General features: G+C 32.8%; 1 pseudogene; it reads left to right on the forward strand.

Moving 5' to 3' along the window:
* The first annotated feature begins 13,397 nt into the window (after positions 1-13,397).
* LOC148166064 (uncharacterized) lies at positions 13,398-14,492 on the forward strand (annotated as a pseudogene).
* Positions 14,493-15,032: the final 540 nt, after the last annotated feature.

Below are 15,032 nucleotides of genomic sequence, written 5' to 3' on the forward strand. Positions count from 1 at the left end.
TGACAGAATTTCATTTGGGGGTTCGAGAAAGCAGGAAAAAAATAAAATTCATTTTCCCATGTTATTTCCCTATGTTCAGCAATCGCTGGAACACCCGGTACATAAATCGGTAAGTGACTTATTATTATGTATAAACCTTTAATTTATAAAACTTTTGCATATTTGAGAAACTTAAACTTTTGGGCTCAACAGATTTAAGACAACAACAAACAAATGGTTGAGTCAGAGCGTCTGGATACCAGATCAACACCCTGAACAAATTCGGACAAAAATAAATTAGAATTTCCAGCAATGACCGACAATGACATCAAAACTTTGACTTTAGGGAAGTTTCAAGGCGAAAAGGCAGTACAATTTACATGTCACCATGTTAAAAAACACAAAATCAGACCAATCAGTCAAGCTCGCATTCAGTCGAAATACGTTAAATCTAAAAATCATCAATGCTTCTTGGAATTTGAACATAGTAAATAAGGACATGAACAATTATTGGCAAATACTGTTTATTCATTTCTTTTTTTTTATTATTTTTATTATATTACGGAATTGAATGTATGCTAAAACTTTTTGTTTTAGATTATTTTTGTAAATGCAATTCAGGGGCACGTATTGCGACATTGGTGTGGTTTTTTGGTCGTGGGAGAAATTCGCCAGAAATTATTCTAAAAAAGCGTCATTTTTTCAAATTCATAATTAATGCACGTGAACTAGGGTAAAACTACTACTTTTAAAATGACTCTGATCTAATCACTTTTTAGCACTAGTTGTGCAGAGCAATAATTGCTTTAACATTCTGAGTTAAATTAATAGTGCCACTATTTTGCTGTGCGTCTTTCTAAATTATTATGGCTTTTGGTAAAAATTCGAAAATTCTTGGGTGTAAATCAGGCTTTCAATTCTTTAGGGAGAAAATTGAAGGTGGCGATTTTTGAGGTTAACACGTTGTCAAACTCGAGTGTATTAATCAATGATTAATTAAAATTTTGTTGTAAAAGAAAGGTTTCAATAGAGATTTAACAAGTTTTGGCGTTCTTGCGTAAGACGCATGCCACAGTTGCGTCAAGGCCAAACGCTTTCGCTGCCAACTGTTACGGATAAAAATCGTTATGGCCTGCTGGCAGCTTAACTTTTTAATGAGTGGACTGATAAATTTTGAAAATGTTCATTGATTTTACGAGCAGAGAGTGGTGTACATCTCATACAGGCAACAGAAAATCACTAAATATTCATTTTTGGACTTGATGTTTCTTAAAAATTCGAAGAATTGCTCTGGGTTTTACAAAAGCAAACTTTGATAAAAAACATTTTTCCCTTTGTTGGTAACGTAGAAAAAAAACAAAATTTGACATTGCAAATTCTAAAACATTATATCCAAACATCTTCAAATCCCTAGTGTATAATTTTTCATAAAAAATCGATCAAAAAACCTCTTAAAATTGAAGTTAGTTAGAATATTCTTTTAATTGATCTATTTAATTTATAGGAAAATTAGAAAATTTCAAATGTTTTTGACCATTCTTGGTAAAAAGTGTGATTTTTCACTTTTAGTTGAGCAGATAAACCAGCACTAAATCAAAAAGAGGTTCTGCAACATTGTCATATTTTTGACTTCTCTTCTTCCTAAACCATGCAAGTAGTAGGGGGGGGGGCATTAGTGATTAATTGAAGGTCAATCAAAGATCAATTAAAGGTCAATTAAAGGTCTGTATTTTGGGTTGTCTACTATTTTTTGCACGTTTTTTGAAATAACTCAAAAACAAAAAGAGCACAAAATTTAAAAGTTGCAGCATAAATTAGCACAAAGTTAGCACGAAATCGACAAAATCATCACTTTTTACCAAGATTCAACGGCTGAATTGCAAGACAACAACTGAAATATGCACGAAATCATAAAAATTCTTAAAGAAATCCGCTTCTTTCGATGCTAAACGACGATTTCTCGCTGCTTTTCGCTGTTTTCTGGTTTGGATTCGCAAAAAAGAGCTCAAAATCTACAAAACCACCAATTTTTATCAAGATTCAACGGCTGAATTGCAAGAAAACAGCTGAAATATGCACGAAATCATCAAAAGTCCATGCCCAAGAAAATCCGCACTGGATTCGTAAAACACATGTATTCAAAATGTATTCTCAGTTAATGTTTGGACCGGCATAAATAATCACACCATTGGTCCCTACTTTTTTATGGGCATCTTAATGGTGTAATGTACTTGATTTTTTTACAAACTGAGTTCCCTAAACTGTTGAAAGATCTTGATTTAAATACCCGAGGAAATTTATGGCTGCAACAAGATGAGGCTCCTCCGCGAATATTTAGATCAAATGTTTAAAAATCGACGGATAGGTCGAGGATCTGAGAATATGTGGCCCGATTTGACAGCATTAGATTTTTTTTCTATGGGGCGTTATTAAGCAAAGGGTGTTTGACACAAATCTAGGGTTATAAAAAGAGTTTTGTTTACTGGTGTCCAATTGAAGGCACTTTATTATTTCGTTTCTAATTAAAAATTCAGTTTGATCACACAAAGCGAGTCGGGGAAAGTCACCTTACCACCAATCGATATAAATTATATAGTTGTATCAAAATGACCGCGCCGTGTTTTCGCATTCCCCCCTACAACGATTAGTCTTCTCTATCTATCTTTGTCTATAAAATGAAATCATTTCGTTGCTTATTTCGTGTGATCAATATTGTTTGTAATCGAGTCAGCCTTGCAAATTAATTTGTCGATAGTCTTTGATAGATTCGTGCTGACAGCTGTCAACTGCAATGCCAAAAGTGGACAAATAGCGAATCAACGTTGATTGTGTTCTTCTATTTTGTGTCTTACACCTTCCAGGATTTTTTTTATCCTCTTTTGTCGCTAGATTTACCTATTTTCACAGTTTCGGTTGTCAAAGTTAAATGACAATGTTAGATTAATTTTCATGGATGACTCGATTAGTAAGTAACAGTGGTTGAGCAGTTTTTGAATTTACTTTATTGCGACTGAAGTGGACAAGAAAACCGAAGCAATTCAAGTGGCTCAATTACCACAATTTGGAAACACAGAACTATAAAAAATTTATGGCACATTTAAACTCGCAGATGAGGACAAACAGAAATTAGATCAAGAAATTTGACGACCATTTCACACCGCGACAAAATTTGACCTACCTAAGGTACAAATTTTTCCAAACAAAACAAGAAGCAGCAATGTCGTCAGGTCAGGTCAGGTCAACCAACGATGAAATCAGGCATTGCTGTAAGAGGATGAAGCAGACCTAGAAAAAGGCTCAAAAGTTTAGGTGTCAAAAAAAAAAATTCACCAATCAACAACCTTAGAACCCGAAGAGCTCAACAGAATAATTCACACAGGACAGTGTAAAACCCCACTTAGAATTTGTAACTTACATTTTTAGATTGTCAATATTGACAGTTTTAATTATTTATTAATTTAAAAATTGATAAAATCCAGTTGAACTTGAGGTTGCCTAAATTGGTAGTAAGTCATAAATAAAAGCAAGACACGAATCATTTTTGTTGTTCCATGAAAGTGTCCATGAGTTATAATTTAAAAAAAAATATTGTTGACAACAAAAGTATATAAACCATTTATGGATCAATTAAAGCCATTGCCCAGGAAAAGACGGAAAAAAAGTCGGTTCTTGTATTCTCAAATGGGTGGAACCAAATTTCAACCCAAAAAACGAAATTCTGACAATTTGGACGGAAAACTCCACTGGTAAAAATAAAATTTTACTATTATATTAACAAATTTTTGGATATAGCCCTAGAGTTCACACTTAAAAAAAATTAGTCATAAATTTCTTCTTAAGGGTCATAACCATACCCATATAAAAGAGCTAAAAAAGAAGTACTTATTAGAACAAGTAGAGAACGAAAGCAAATTAAACTGCATTCAAAGCAAATTAACAATTTTAAAAATTTTTATTTTTTGGCTACTTCTCCATTTGTGTCAAGAAAACTTAATACTGATCGGGATGCCTTCAAAAATTTTTGAAATTGTATAATTAAAAATGGTAGCAAATTCTCAATTTTTTTTTGGATTCATCTAGAAATGATAATAAAATTAAAAGAAACAACAAGTCGTCTTACTGGGATTACAAAAATCGCAAAAAAGAACCTAAAGTGTTCAAAGGCTTGACTGCAAATGCAAATCAAATTGCACACAGAAAGCTTCGTTGGATTGAAAAATGGAGAAATTCGAAAGTTTTGGTCGCTGGCTTTGTACAATAGTACATGGATGAGATACACTTTAAGGCCAGAATTTTTAAACTGGCAGATAAAATTCTCTGCAGAAAAAATGTTTATTAAAACCTTCGGGCCCAATTTCGCAAAACTGCTAAGGTAGCATCAGTTTGATTGGGGTTGCTAAGGTGCAACTTTGTTTTGCAATGCCGCATGGCAACATGAAATTGTGCCACTAGAAATGATTACCCTTTGTCGTGTAAAAAAGATCAATCATCAATTTTTAGACCTTTTAACAATTTATAATTAATTTAGAAGAAGTTAGCGATACGTTAATAATAAGTGATTCTGATTCCAATTAATTGTTTTAATTGTGTTTTTTTGTTTTAATATACAAATTTAACTAAGCAGTGATTTATTAAACTATACTAAATTCTGATAGCCTTCGCTCTTTCTATGAAGCGAGAAAATTTCATTTGCTAAATTTTAAAAAGAAGAAATACAAAAAAGTATTCCGAGCCGGTCCTGGTTTGAGACCTCTTGGACTACCTCAAAACTAATTTATGAGTAGGATTGAAAACCACGAAACAACTGCCAATGTTTGCGGTAATCATGATTACCTCTTTAATAACACTGGTCTTAAAAAAACATTTTTTTCCTTCTATTTATTAAGCATATTTTTTATAGATTTGATACTCCTGAATAAAGATGTATATAACAAACTAATATGTATCACGTATACTTTTATTAGGTATTAATTTTTTAAAAACAATACTCATGTTTTGCTTTAATTTCAAATAATAAAATCAATAACTGAAAAAATACTCGTTTTAAGACACAAAAAAATATTTAAAATGTTTCATAAGACAAATTTTAAGGCACAAATCCAAGTTTATAAAAATTAATAACCTTATGGACGAGGTTTTTATACTATTTTTCTTAATTTCTTCTTGTAATAAAGCTATTTTCGCTATTTCCGCATTCGATACAAGTACTATAACATCGCATTTCCTAAATTGTGTTTGAAACATAACCAAGTTGCTATGGAAACAAAGCTACAAGGTGTTTAGAAATGTTTCTAGCATCAAAGGTGGCTATGAAATGTTAAAGAAATTTGTCGCTCATTACAAATGTGGGTTTCGATTTTTCAACTGACATTTGCAGTTAACCTCAAACATGGAGCAAACTAAGTTTTGAGAAATAAAACCGGAAAATCAAAAACTTGGACACTAAACTGTTACTGAAACATCATTGACGTAAATAACATTACAAATAATTTTCATGATAGTTATATTCACTATGAAATCAAAGCGGAAAAATAGTGTTCGACAGGAATTCCAGAGCCCCCCTTGATGCTAGAAACATTTATAAACACCTTGTATTATAGCATTCCGTATCGAAATGGAATATTATGACTGAAAACGAATGAGAAAATATCGAAAATAGCTCTGTTACAAAAACAAATTAGAAAAAATAGTATAAAAACCTCGTTCATAAGACCATTAGGCACTCATTCATTATAAAACTTGGAACCGTGACTTAAAAGTTGCCTTATAAAACTCGGTGTTTTAATATACTATTTTATCACGGTTAGTTTGGCGTCGCGACGCCTAAGAAGTATAATTTTTAGCGAGAAAAACTTGAAATTAGTTCTAGAACTGAGCCTACTGTGAAAGGCACATGAAATTTTAAATACTCCATACATGACTAAATCAAAAGAATTTTCTCCAAATTTAAATGTTAATCCTCAAGTTGAGTTAAATGTTCACAAACACTTAGTTGACTCATTCAAACTTTGATGACTTTGATCTTGAAATGCAAATTATTTTGCCCTTATTGAATCAATTACGTGGAAAAACATACTTTTAAAAGATCGACTTAAAAAAGGGCTTTTATCATGACTTCGTCTTCTGTAAAATTAACATCATTCATAACCTCCTTAGGCCAAAAAAAAGAAATTCTTTTAATATAAGATGCCATGAAGCCGCTCTTGCGTATCACTTTGGCCCAAAGTGGATTCAGCGTTGCTGGAAAAACAAATGTAATAGAAGTCCATGTAATACATAGAATAAAAAGACTCGCTAAAAAAAAACTTAACAAAAAAAAGTAATGTTAGAAGAAGGATTTTTAAAGACAATGAAAATATTAAAGAGCAGTAAAAAATTAAAAAAAAAATTATTTAAAGGTAACAAAGAATAAAATAAAATTGTGTAGAACACATGATTATTATTATCAGGTGCAAAGGCAACTTTATGTGTGTAAAAAGAAGGCATGTCATTTCGTAGTGTGGACGCCAAAAGGAATTCATCTTGAAATTATAGAGTATGAACCTGAATTTGTAGCTGAAATAAAACAAAAACTTCTGACATTTTATACAAACAATTTTGCTTTGAAAGTCGTTGATAGTAGGCGTTCCAGATGATTGTTCGCGATTTTTAATTAATTTGTTAAGTAAACTATACAGGGTCCGGCAACACTTGTGTCCACCCCCAAAATCGTCTTTCATTTTAAAGATAAAATTTTGAAAATTTGCATACGCTCACAGTTGACAAAGCTCTAGAAGCTGACGGAAAAATTTGTTTTTTATCACTGATAGCTTTGGCGTCGCGACGCCTTAAAAATGTAATTTTTAGTTAATTGTGAGGGTTTGTAATATCAACCCCTAATTTATTTTTTTTTCAATATAAATGTGTTAAAAATATCTCAGTTGTTATTTTAGATTCAATGCAAATTGTCTTCAAAATTTGAGAAAAAAATGCAGTTTTATCAAGTTAGTTTCCAATTTCATTACGTCAAAATTGGGAACTACGTTTACACCCATCTGTCAACATCTTGTGTCACAAATGACATCTATTCATTGGTTCGCTTTAGATTGTAACAAAAGTCTTACTTGGTGAAATTGTCGCTTTGTCGATGTTAATTAACGTTTTCTGGGGTCCATAAAGTGCAACATGCCCGTGTTAATCAAAATTAACCTTTATAAGAGGGAATGAAGTGACTTGTGAAATTTTGGTGTAAACGTAGTTTGCCGCTGCGCTGTCATAATTTTGAAAACTAACTTGATAAAACAGCGTTTTTTTCGCAAATTTTAAACACAATTTGCATTAGATTTAAAATAAAAACTCAAATATTTGTGTTACAGTTATGTTGAAAAAAAATTGAATTCGCGAATATTTTCGCAAAAACTTAAAAATCGCTAAAAATTATACGTCTTAGGCGTCGCGACGCCAACCAAACCGTAGTAAAAAATAAATTTTGGCGTCAGCTTCTAGAGCTTTGTCAACTACGAGTGTATGCAAATTTTCAAAATTGTAACTTTAAAATTAAAGACGATTTTGGGGGTGGACACAAGTGTTGCCGGACCCTGTATACATAATATATTGTTGACATTTATGACATTTTTAAACACCAAAAGTTACAAAGCCATTATGGTCTAAAAAAATCGCTAGATAAACTATAAAATTCTTGAAACCCGAATAAATACTTATCTCTTGTTTGTATTAATAATAATGAGGCACTACTCTCTAAATTTCCAAACTGTTCTAAATAGTCAGCAATATTCACTGAAAATACTGAGGAATAATAGTAATAATAATATAATAGGCATAATTTTATTTATTAGAATAAGAATTTGTTTAGCTTCTGAATTGACGCTGTCAGTAATCAGTTTCTATTTAAGTGAACTTTTTGTTAACATTTTCTCTTCGAACATAATTATTACTAATACGTAAATGTATGTATCTACTTTTTCATACACTTTATTTTTATGTTACCGAAAATTACAAAATAAATTTAAACCACTAGCGAATCAGCCAGACTCCGATCTCAGTGATGATGAAGAATCCACTTATGAACAACAAGAAGAAATGATCACAGATGCAAGACCCAATAAAGAAGAAAAAGCGCCCCCAATTATCATTCACGAAAGATGCAAAATAGAAAATATATTCGCAATGATAGACCAATTTACCGAACAAGAAGCTGAAATCAAATTTACGCAAAAAAGTACATTAATAATGGCCAAATCCATAGAAGATTTGAAGTCGATACAAATCGCATTATCAAAAAATGATCTGGAAATTGTGTCTCAAAATGCTGAATGTCTTGAAGATCTCCAAATCGAAGAAACATTTTGAGCTCGAACATTGAAAAACTTACGAGTTCTGGTAAATTCTTCTGTTGTTTTTTGAATTTGACATTTCTCAAAAAAATCTTACACGAAACAATGGAATTTAAAAAGCCAATGTGGAAGATAATGTAATGAAAAAACTGAAAGGTCGTCATTTCTTTCTTGAAATTTTGTTCTTTTCTAAACATCATAATTGAATAATTAATACATTTGCAGGTGAGAAAAGAATCAATTTCTCCACATATTGTGAAAACGCAGCAATGTCATTGAAGACTCAGCGTCTTTATCCACTTGAACAATGAAAATCAAACAGGAGGTAAAAACTACTGATTTCAAATACTCTGGCATCTGGCATCATTTGTGGCTTTGACTTCAACGTTGTTTTAAAATTTCTTGGACTTTCCAACATTTACTGGTATTGAATTCACTCCAGCTAAAACCTAACCACTTTGAGGGTGATTTTGCCATTCCATTGTGGGATTAACTCTCGAATCTTAAAGTCACTTCAGCACTCAGTGTCGTCATTGTCAAATTTAGATAAATATGCCTTTCTGATGTAGGATGAAATTTCTTTAGAATCATCATTAACATAATGAAAAGAATGACATAATTGAAGGCTTTGAAGATGTGGGATGTAGTAAGGATTCTCCAAAGTCAAACAAGATTGCCGACCATGCTATGGTTTTCATGTTGCGTGGTATCCGCAAGAAGTGGATGCAGACACTGGTTTAATATTTTAGTGAATCAGGCATGAAGACGACTGATTTGAAGTGAAACATAAAAGAAGTGGTAAGAGCTGCTCGAGCTGCAGGTATAAAAATTAATAAAACTCACCCACCACTAACACGGCTGCAATCAACTCTTTAATAAAAGACACTGAGGAGATGTGTCTGAAAACTTGGAAAATTAAATATAAAGTATTGTTGAAAAAAATATTTTTATAAATAGCATATTTCTTGAGATAATGAGTTGTATTACTGTACTAATTTGGCCACACTGTTACTACCTGTGCACCTATAAAGGTTAATTTTAATGAAACTTGCATTTTTGAATTCCGAATTAATAAATGATTCATGATTTCCATCGCACTTCCCAACAACTAGGTACATTGCACAAGACTCGTTTGCAGAAAATTCTACCATGTAAATGTATGCAAACAAGAAAATGAAAACTTAACAAAAATCAATTTCATTGACTATTGTAAATCAAATTTTGTAGTTTTCGTAGTTTCATATGTTTTTAACAAAGATGTGATTATAGGGTGTTCCCATGTTGTACAAACAACCTTTTTTTCAAATTTAACACTTTCAATACCCAATAGTAATGATGTTTTGATTATTAAAATTGGTTGCATTCGTTGCAAATGCATTAAAACTTCATTATTATGGTTACAGCTTTCTTTAAAGTTTACTGAATTTCCTAATAAAAAGGTATTTATCTGCTTGCTACAACTGTTTCTATGTTAAGAAGTGAAACTGATATAAGAACAAAAACCACGTTTTTATGCGTTTTTAAGGCCGGCCTTCATGAATTCGTCACACCTGCATGAGCTCGATTCAAGAGAAGGCGATTTTAAAATGTGTTCTCGCTTAACAGACGAGCACATTTACAAAGTAAAGTTCAAAAAAGTGAAAGTGAAACATGCCGCACAAGTCTTTTCTCAAAGAGTGGCAGCAACAATGAGAGCTTTAAGCAAACAAAATAGGTTGCTGCTTGACTTATTTTGACTTCTATACTAAACATATATTTTCAGATAAGATTTCCACACCAGCTGGATATCTTTCCACAAGTAATTTTTTGCTGTTCATGGACAAACTGTTCTGCTGTGGAGGTGATTGATGGCAAAACCTTAAGAGGTGCTATTAAGAATGGTTCACCTCATATACCGTTTTGGGAGGAAGCGTTTTCAGTCTTGCAAAGCATGACATTTTTTTCGGCACAAAGAAGTTCTTTTGTGATACCCTCACTTAAGAATTGGATTGCCAATACTCTAAAAAATCTGTGTCAAAATCTTGAAAACAAAGGTTTTAAGTTTCAATGTCTTAGAAATTTAAACCAAAATCCATTGGAAAACTTTTTTGAATCAGTGAACATAAATCCTATCCCCGTCGCTTTCAAGGCCTCCTTCAAAACTCTCCTTATAAACTCAAACCACTCACCAAGCGGTAATTGCGAGCGAGACGAGTCGGAAGTTTTGGACAGCCTGCAAAGCTTCATTATGTCAAATGAAAATGCAGATTTTGCTGAGGATTTTATACCCATAAGTGAAAATCAACACCCTGATGCTAATTTTTACTTAAAAAATGACAGAAAATTGTTGCAGAACCAGTTACATTCCTATTTGGCAGGACAAGTTGCGAAAAACTTAAAAAACATTTAAATTGCGCTTCCTGCAAAGAATCAGTTTTGGGAATTAACGATTCTGATCAGTTTTTGATAAGTGAACGTGCTTACAATACTCGCTCATTAATATACACCAATGTTCAATTTCAAGATCTATTTTTAAAGTGCTGTGAAGTAGCTCGATATTTTTTACCACGATTGGCGAGTCAAAAAAATATCAAGTTCAATTTAACAATAAAGTTAATAAAGGGTAGGATTTTGTTTCTGCAACGATACGAGGTACGATATGATGACCTTCAAATCGCCCAATTAATCAAAATACGGATTTTTTTCAAAATTTTTTTGAATTCTATCAATTTATGATAACAGTAAATGATTTCAACATCAAATGTTGCTTGTTTCTGAACACAAGTGGTATTTTATAATTAATTTGATTCTACCTCACATCGTAGAGGTACGATATGAAACTGAATTTTTCGCGTGAGCTAATAGGGGGCCGATTAAAATTCGCACCTCACATCGTACCTCTACGATGTCAGGTACGATTGTGAGGTTAGAATACATAAATATTATACCACTTTTGCTGAGAAATAAGTAACATTAGATGCTGTCAGGATATTACCTTATCATAAATTCTTGCATTAATACAAATACAAGAAAATTTTGAAAAAGAAATGCATTTTGAGTGATTTGGTGTTTTTAAGGTCATCGTATCGTACCTCGTATCGTTGCAGAAACAAAATCCCACCCTAAATACGCATTTTCCAATGTTGAGGTTCACTGTAGAGAGCACAACATCAACAAATGTTAATAAAATTTTACAGGGAAAGGAGTCCCAAAGTATTAACGACCCAATTAAAATAAAAGCAAATGAAAAATATTTCAAAAAAAGGGCCAAGAATTTTAAAATTAGGAATACAGAGCGGTTGGTGTAATTCGTGTTTGAGCGTTTTTTGTACTCATTTTCTGTGTTTTTATATTTATATAATTGTACAAACCATAAAATATATACGGTGCCTGTATCCCTGAAGCACAGAGGTGTTTATTTAATAACCTGTTTTATACCTAGTATTAAATTATGAATTCAAAAAATGCAAGCTGTCATTTTTCAGAGCTCAGCGCGCATAGCGATTGGTATAGTAAACTCAGTTGACATATACCTAATAAACAATTTATGGCTTAAGTCAAACCACCCATAGAAATAAAACTGGGTGTTGTAAACTGCAGCCGACAAAGTTCTAGGTAGAGACTTGACCGATGGTTGAATAGGCCCGCATTCATTTCGTGCTCATTTATGGTCTCCAATCGCAAGGATTAGTACTGCCCGGCCCTCTCATAATGTGGCCATAAAATTTACTAGGTATATGTCAACTGAGTTTACTATACCCGAACTAATCTCTAGTACAGGGTGTTAGGTAACGTTACGGCCATAGACTAATGGGTAATTAAACCTAATTTTAATTAAATTAATTAAATAAAATTTATTAAAAATTTACTTTAAAGTTGACCAATAGAATGGCTTCAAATATTTTTTTAATTTTACAGAAATCCAAGTAGCTTTCGGACCAAACGAATAATTTGTCACTTTCCCGTCACATTTGAAGTTTTAAATCAGTGGCGTCAATAAAAGGGAAAACAATAACGCAATTTTATTCAAAAAACAGACAATAAAGCAACACTACACTAGATGTTCAAAATGGCCACCATCTTGTTGAACGCATAATTGAAGACGACCCAACAATGTTTCCTTTATTGAAGCCAACACATTTTTGTTTTGACGAACTTGATTTGTGTACGCCACTGATAAAAAATTAGAACTGTCAGTTTGACATCAAACAAAAAGAATCCTTCAGTAACTCTGATTCAAATTTTTGTAACCTTATGCAAATTGTTCCCTGATAGGTCACATTCAAAGCCTTCCACCTCTTAAACGGTTCAAGAAAATCCGAAAAAAACTTCGAAACATTACTTTTCACCGCTGCCTCCATCACCCCTTTTTCTATGGCCGTAACGTTACCTAACACCCTGTATAGTTGATTTAAGTTGGAGAGGGACATTATATTATTCTCTCTAACATATGATTTAGTGACTTTTCTGCCATTCAATCTATCACTGTACGAACTATAACTTTACACATTTTAACCCCTGAAGTCTGTACGAACAAAATCAACCATCCAAACTGTATGAAAATTTGCGTTTTTCGACTACGCCAACAGCTGCCTGTTTTGGTATAATAAATTAACCAATAAATTGTATTGGAAAATTTATTGCGGTTCTCCGAGTGCCGACTTGAAGAAGAGTTGGTCCACATTATGTGAATACGAAGTTGATAACATAATGCCGATCAAACAGAATTAAACACAAAAACCCACAACAAGTAAACTTACCCCTTTTTTCGTAGAATTCGCTTCGCCTTTTTGGACAAACACATTTTGTTCAGCCAGAACTCTCACTAGAACAACACACACAACAATCTCTACAGGAGTGTGTTCATAAATGCACACTGTGTGAACTTGTTGCAACAAAAACGTTCATAAATACTTGTTGCAGATTTTGGATCACTCTGCTGAGCGTTCATAAATTGCACTCTGTGAACGAACAGAGCGCTCGCAAATCGCCAACGTGTTTGGCACCGGTGAAAAACGCTCCGCATGCGGGTTAGTTCAAAACGATGGCGGGAACACATTTTATAGGTTAGGTTAGATAGGTAGTAGCTGAAACGTGGAAACTATCATGTCTGAAGGTAAGTAAATTTAGTAGTATGTATACATATGTATATCTAACCAATAAATATGAACAGATCCTGTGTTCGAAATTAACCCTGAAAATTTCCACGTTATAACCCATTCCAAGGGGGATGTAATGCTGTCGGATGGAAAAATCTGCCTCCAGCAAATTTCAGGTAAATTAATGTTGAAGCATTTGGGTTGTTTTTAATATCTTCATAAATTTAGATGGTTCGTTATATTTTGTGGAACCGGAAGGTGAACTCATTCAAGCATTTGGACTTAACCCAATGACGACTAAGACGGTGGAATCAGATAAGCCAACAATTTTTAAAAAGTGGTCAAGAGAGGCAGTATACATGCTTATTGATTTACGCATAAAATTTGATAAAAAATTTAAATCACCAACTTGTAAGAATGAAGTTGTTTATAAGGAAGTGTCAGAAGAAATGCACAAAAGTCGTTACCCAGTTACTCCGACACAATGTAATGATAAGTGGCGATATATAAAATCTAAATATACCCAAAAAAAAAGACAACATGGGCGATAAAGGTACAGGAGAACCTCCTACCGACTTCGAATATTTTTCAATCATGGACGATTTTTTGAGAGGCCAACCTAACATTCGGCCCATTGCTAAAGCATCTTCATTGATAGGAGATACTGGTAAGGGTTAAAACTTAAATATCTTCCAAAATTAAGAATTTGATATTGTTGCAGTTCCTAGTACATCAAAGTCGTCAGACTTATTAGTTGAAGATGAACCGCCTAAGAAAAAATGCAAAGCCGGGAGTTTTATTGTAGGGCAGGTAAAGAATAAGCCTCCAATGCAAGCAATAACTGACGCGTTGAAAATGTCAGCAAAAATAAAAGAAGAAAACCATGAGCGGCGGCACAAAGAAACACTTGACGTCAGAAATAGAGCTATTTCCGTTTTTGAAGAAAAAATGGATGCTCTCATCAACGCCCTTCATAAAAAGTAAAGCTTTTTAACAACTTTATTGTTAGAATAGGAAATATGTATTAGTTTTGATGAGACTGAAAAAGATTTTGTTTTGTTAATGTATCTGTAATAGTTTAAGATATTATTCTAAATGTTAACATTTCTATATGTATGTTGAATTTGTTTAAATAAATCGATTTCTATATAATTCCAAACAAATTTCATTTCTACGCGCTCTACCATCTTCAGCAACATGGAAAGCAACATTATCATTATCTTCATTATGTAACACATTATTCATTCCTTCTTCAATGTAGTCATTGATAAACAAATCATTATAATCCAAGCACAAATTATGAAGTACACAAGCAGCCAATACTGTTCCAGGGACAACGTCCGTTCGATTCATGTCGATATACTTTAATCTTCGGAATCTTAAAAATAATAAACCAAAAGTTCGTTCTATAACTTGACGGGTCTTCGCATGAATTGAGTTAAAGTGCATTTGTTGCACTGTTAAGTTGCCTCGATTGATATAAGGTGGAATGCACCACGGTAATGTAGGATACGCTTTATCACCAATCAGGAATTCATCATTGGGAAAATATCCATTACCGTTGCGAAGTATTTCACTATAAATATCTGAATTTCTAAAAATTCGAACATCGCTTACACTTCCTGGATATCCAATAAAAACG

Source organism: Gnatocerus cornutus, unplaced genomic scaffold (genome assembly GCF_029298725.1).
Source record: "Gnatocerus cornutus isolate USDA-ARS CGAHR unplaced genomic scaffold, icGnaCorn1.1 ctg00000033.1, whole genome shotgun sequence".
Taxonomy (NCBI): domain Eukaryota; kingdom Metazoa; phylum Arthropoda; class Insecta; order Coleoptera; family Tenebrionidae; genus Gnatocerus; species Gnatocerus cornutus.